The following is a 6,653-nucleotide window of genomic DNA, read 5'->3' on the forward strand; positions in this document are numbered from 1 at the left end:
GATTTTCTTTTGCCCTATACTCATTTTATAATTAACGCACGTTATCTGCTTGGTAAATTTTCTGAAAGAAAATTGTTTAAAATTAAAAAGGGAAAAATTGTTTCAACTGTGACTTGTTACGCTGTACGCTCTCTGAGTATTATTTCCGCTGCGCTAAACTCTTTTAAAATTACCCCCTCCGATACCAACATTGCTAACACCACTGAAAAACAAAATCAGTGGAAAAATTATCAAAGCTGGAAGGGAAATGGACGTGGATATGGCCCTCGCAGTCAAGGAAGAGGGAGAGGAAGAAGTCAAAATTATGGAAAGCAGTGTTCCCATTGTCACAAGATGAATCATACAGTTGATGAATGTTATTCTAAACATGGATATCCACCATGGTTCAAAAGAAATGACAACAACAGTCAGAATAATGTGGGACAAGGTGAATGGAATACTGCCAATGTCTGCTCCACATCCAATGGGTCATAGATCCATCAACAAAGTTCCATTCAAAGTTCTTTCACCCCAGAACAAATGCAGAAATTGCTACAAATGCTGGAAAAGGCTGACAACTCATCTCACAGTGTCAGCCAAATACAAAAAGACAGTATAGAGAACGAACAAGGTATGTTCTCATGGATTATTGATACGGGAGCCACTGATCATGTGACCCATGACAAATATCAATTCACAAGTTTCAATAAAATCAAGCCAATATCTGTTAGACTACCAAACAATTCAATTGTCACAGCCCACTATTCAGGAACTGTGCAATTTTCAAATGAATTCATAATTTTTAATGTTTTGTATATACCTGAATTCACTTTTAATCTTATATCTGTCCAAAGTCTAGCTAAGGATATGAACTGCACTCTCACTTTTTCCTCTAAGATGTGTCAAATACAGGACAACAGTACATTGAAGATGATTGGATGTGCTAAAGTGTACAAAAGACTTTACTACCTGCAGGCTTTTGGAAGGAACCCAACACCTAGTTTTGCTTTCTCATATGAACATGTAAACATAAATTTGTGGCACTATAGATTAGGCCACCCAGGACATAGAACTATTAAGAGATTATGTAAAATTGTTCCTTATGTTCAAATAACTTCTGACGATGCTTGCGATGTTTGCCATTATGCTAAGCAGCATAGATTGCCTTTTCCTAAAAGTAATTCTGTGTCTAAAAACTACTTTGACATGATACACTGGGACATATGGGGTCCTATCTCTATTGCTTCTATACATGAACATAGATATTTCCTCACCATTGTTGATGATTGTAGTAGGCATACTTGGGCCTTTCTCATGCATAATAAGGGTCAAACTAGGGAACTTTTGCATGCTTTTATCATAAAAATAAAGACCCAATTTAATAAAGCTGTCAAAATTGTTAGAATCGACAATGGACCTGAGTTCAATTGTTCAACCATATATGATTCATTTGGGATTGAACATCAAAGAAGTTGTGTTGAGACTTCACAACAGAATTCTGTTGTGGAATGTAAACACCAACATATATTGAATGTCACCCGTAGCTTAATTTTTCAATCTAATGTTCCCTATGCTTATTGGTCTTATTCCTTGTCTCATGCTATATATCTAATAAATAGGCTTCCCTCTTCGGTTATTAAGGATAAAACCCCCTATGATATTTTACATGATAACCCTCCTACTTATCTTAACCTGAAAATTTTTGGTTGCTTGTGTTTTGCTTCTACTTTAGAAAGCAACAGGAATAAACTTGACTCTAGAGCCAAAAAGGGTATATTTTTAGGCTACAAAAATGGTGTTAAAGGATATATTTTCCTTGACATCAATACTAGGGAAATTTTCATTAGTAGAAATGTAATCTTTTATGAGAACATATTTCCATATAAAAATGAGCAAGATGACAAAAATAATAACAATGACAAAGAAGACAATATTTTTTCCTTGAGAACTTTCCTTGCAGCTTTAAAAGGGAATTAATTGAAGGAAGAACAGACAGTGAAAGGCCAGCCGAGAATGCTAACACCACTAGTGAAGACAGTGATCTTGTAAGGGAAACGCAAGGAGTGACCCAAAGAAAGTCCAACAGGATGAGAAAGACTCCTGAGTACTTAAAGGACTACATACATCAAACTGATCAGCCTTCACATGCATCCTTGTGTATAAAAAATAGTTTGAAGACCCCTTATCCTATCACTGATGTTTTATCCTGTGAGTCCTTATCCGAGAAACATTTGAAATACACTCTTGCTGTTACTGCCAGTAGGAACCTAATTCCTATGAGGAAGCTAGAAATTGTCCTAAATGGTCTAAAGCTATGCAGAGGCAAATCAAAGCTCTACAAGATAATAATACCTGGTATTTGACTCAACTTCCTCCTGGGAAGAAACCCATTGGATGTAGATGGGTTTACAAGGTAAAGCACAAAGCTGACGACACTGTGGAGAGATATAAAGCCCGACTGGTAGCCAAGGGCTACAGTCAACAAGAAGGAATAGACTTCCTAAACACTTTTTCGCTTGTAGCAAAACTCACTACTGTGAGACTTTTACTTTCTGTTGCTGCAACAAGAAACTGGTTTTTACATCAACTTGATGTAGACAATGCTTTCTTACATGGAGATTTAAAGGAGGATGCTTACATGGAAGTTCCCCCTGGATTGGACACTAACATCAAGGGACAAGTTTGCAAATTAACAAAGTCATTGTATGGCCTAAAACAGGCCAGCCGACAATGGTTTGAGAAGCTGTCTTCTTTTCTTATTTCTTTTAACTATGTTCAATCAAAATCTGACCATTCTCTTTTTGTCAAGAAAACTTCTACGGTTTTTACAGCATTGCTTGTATATGTGGATGACATTGTCCTAGCAGGGAATTCTATGGATGAGATCACTCACATAAAGAACCTCTTGCATAGTCAATTTCGAATAAAGGATCTGGGAGAGCTCAAGTATTTCTTAGGATTTGAAGTGGCTAGATCTAAAATGGGGATACACCTTTGTCAGAGGAGGTATGCCCTTGACATTCTTGAAGAAACAGGAATGATGGGGAGTAAACCGTGCTCCACACCCTTTTTGAGCAACACAGATTCCTTATATAAAAAGGAGAAGTATATGGAAAACCCTAGTGCTTATCGCAGATTGATAGGAAAACTTTTCTCTTTAACCAACATTAGACCTGATTTGTGCTTTACTGTTAATCTAATGAGTCAATTTATGCAAGAGCCTACTGATTATCACTATCAAGCCTTGCAACATATTCTGAGATATATCAAGTCTAGTCCTTCAGAAGGACTTTTCTTTGCAGCTAATTCTGACATACCAATTAAAGGGTTCAGCGATTCGGATTGGGCCACTTGCCCCAACACAAGGAGGTCAACCACTGGTTACTGTGTTTTTCTAGGATCCTCATTGGTCTCATGAAAGTCAAAGAAACAGAGCACTGTTTCGAGATCCTCTATCGAAGCAGAGTATCGAGCCCTTATTGCCACTGTTTGTGAAATGCAGTGGCTTCACCACCTACTAGAAGACCTGGAAATACAGCCCACTATTGTTGTCCTTTACTGTGACAACAATTCCGCCAGACACATTGCCCATAATCAGAGTTTCCATGAGCGCACGAAACATATTAAGCTGGACTGTCACGTGGTTCGTGAGAAAATCCAAGCCAAATTTTTAAACCTTCTCCCCATTCGGTCAGAAGAACAACTAGCTGACGTGTTCACAAAATTTCCTAATCGAACTCGTTTTAAATCTATCGTTCCCAAGCTTGGATTGATGAATATCCACCATCCAGCTTGAGGGGAGGGTATTAATGTTTTTTGTTTTATGATTGTTGTTTCTGTTTAGTGTTTAAAGCTCTTAAGAGCATCTTTTGTCTTTTAGGGTTTTAGATTAGGGATTTTATATTTTTCAGTTAGAATCTCTAACTGTTTTGGTTAGGTCTTTTAATGGCTTTGACTGGAACTCTATATAAAAGATATTCCAGTGTGTTCTTGCTTGTAAGAAAAATTAGATCACATTCAATAAGAAAAGAAGTATTTTTCTCAATCAAGAAACTCTTAGTGGGTCACTTACCTCTGTTACGGTATTCTTTCTTTCTTCCGCCAGTAGATCTTCCTTTCTCTGGTTTCAACAGCCGCAAGCGTTGCTGGAGGATTGCGTTTCGCTTCAGAGGTGAAGATCGTTTTCTCTTTTCTCTCTCCATCGCATCTACTCTCGAGACTCACCAACTCTCTGACCAGAAAGAAGTTTCTAGTGAAACTTCTGCCTCACTCTTTGGGCCAACGTGTTTTGCCCTCAATTTGGGCCAGTCTGTTTTAATAAAAATAATAATATTTCTAGATTTATTATTAATTTTTGAATAAAATCAATGTGAAAAATTATTCATAAGTGATAAAAATATAAACAGTAAATTTTGTAAAGATACTAAAGATATAACATGTGAAAAAAATATAGAATAAACTCTATAAAAATACAAAGAATAGAATATGTAAAAATATCTTGAATATATTCGTTATAAATACAAATCAGTGTACGAACATATTGGTTTTATATGTTGCTAAACTCGTAGAATCAGTGCATTGACAGATTCATTTAATATCTAATGCTAGACTTGTCTAATCATTATATAAACACTCTAATCTAATGTGCATTGCTACACTCATCTAATGTGTATGAATAGACTCATTTAATGTGTATTGCAAGACATCTAATCAGAGAATCGAAAAAGTTGTCTAATGTGTATTAATAGACTTATATAATATGTGTATGAATAGAGTCATCTAACATATATTGCTAAATTCATTTAATCAATATATGGAGAAACATATTTAATGTGTGTTACAAGACTCATTTAATCAGTGTATACATGTACTCACCTAATATGTATTCTTAGACTCGTCTAATTAATGTATGGAATGATTTGTTTTATGTTATATGCACAAAATTCTTGTCTAATTAGTGCATGGATAAACTTGTCTAATGCGTATTCTAAACTTGTCTAATTAGTGTATGAACAGACTCGTCTAATGTATATTGCAATATTCATCTAATCAATGAATGAACATGCTCGTCTTATGTGTATTAATAGACTCATCTAATCTGTGTATGAAAAAGCTTCTCTAATGTATATTGTTAGACTTGTCTAATCAATATATGAATGACTTGGGGTTCCTTAGAGTGTTGAATGTTGACTCCACTCAACTACATCCAACAGTTGGGTTTCCTTACAAGCCTTTAGAATATTGTTCCAAGTACTTCGTCTAAAAATAATCATAGGTTTTCCTTCACTATTGTAGCACACCTCTTAGAAATCTCGTTAGTTGGTTGTCATTAGTGGGTCATAGCCACGTATGTATACTAGGTTCATAGACCCAGTCCTTTAAGAACTTCAAAAGAGGTTCATATTGGGTTTTAATGAGGCCAACTGGACTCCAGTGCTTTTATTCTAACAATAGTAAAATCAAGTTTCCCTTATATTGGACTTGGGATCCTTCTCAGTACCATGATAGGTTACCCTCAAGAAAAGTTTTCAGGGTGTTTATATTTTCACGTCCTCATGACGCTTTCTTTGGTATGTATGTTTTAATTATTGTTATGTGTATGATTTTAAAACTTGTTAATGTCGTCTTCTTTTTTAAAACATCATGCCAATAATTGGGCCTTCACAAAAAGAATTGTTTCAACAAATAAGAAAAAATAGAGTGGAAGAAGTGAAAAAAGAGAAAAAGAAAGTTATTGTTGCTATTACTCAAGGTACTGTTGAACCATCCTCTACCGGTAAGACAACAACTTAAGTGAGAGATCTTAGGCCTCCCCCTAATAATAAGAAGAAGAACAAATGTAAAGAGAAAGTGATGACATATCCCCAAAAATTAACTCTTATGATGGAATGCATAGTCTTTCAAACATATACATCCAACACAAGACAAATAAAAGCTTCGAAGATGCTCTTACTCTTCAAGACCTTGATCATTCATTTGATTTAAGGTGTATCATTGTTGGGATCTATATTCTTCATTTACTCACTATTATTACATGTCTTCTAACTTATGTTATAAAATGGGTATTTGACCTTGGTGGAGAAGCACACAAAAAATAGAGTGGAAGAAGTGAAAAAAGAGAAAAAGAAATTTATTGTTGCTATTACTCAAGGTACTGTTGAACCATCCTCTGTCGGTAAGACAACAACTTAAGTGAGAGATCTTAGGCCTTCCCCTAATAGTAAGAAGAAGAACAAATGTAAAGAGAAAATGATGACATATCCCTAAAAAATTAACTCTTGTGTTGGAATGCATAGTCTTTCAAACACATACATCCAACACTAGACAAATAAAAGCTTCAAGGATGCTCTTACTCTTCAAGACCTTGATCATTCATTTGATTTAAGGTGTATCATTGTTGGGAGCTATATTCTTCATTTACTCACTATTATAACATTTCTTCTAACTTATGTTATAAAATAGGTAGTTGACCTTGGTGGAGAAGCACACAAAAAATAGAGTGGAAGAAGTGAAAAAAGAGAAAAAGAAAGTTATTGTTGCTATTACTCAAGGTACTGTTGAACCATCCTCTGTCGATAAGACAACAACTTAAGTGAGAGATGTTAGGCCTTCCCGTAATAATAAGAAGAAGAACAAATGTAAAGAAAAAGTGATGGCATATCCCTAAAAAATAA

The sequence above is a fragment of the Vigna radiata genome, unplaced genomic scaffold (assembly GCF_000741045.1).
Source record: "Vigna radiata var. radiata cultivar VC1973A unplaced genomic scaffold, Vradiata_ver6 scaffold_276, whole genome shotgun sequence".
NCBI lineage: Eukaryota > Viridiplantae > Streptophyta > Magnoliopsida > Fabales > Fabaceae > Vigna > Vigna radiata.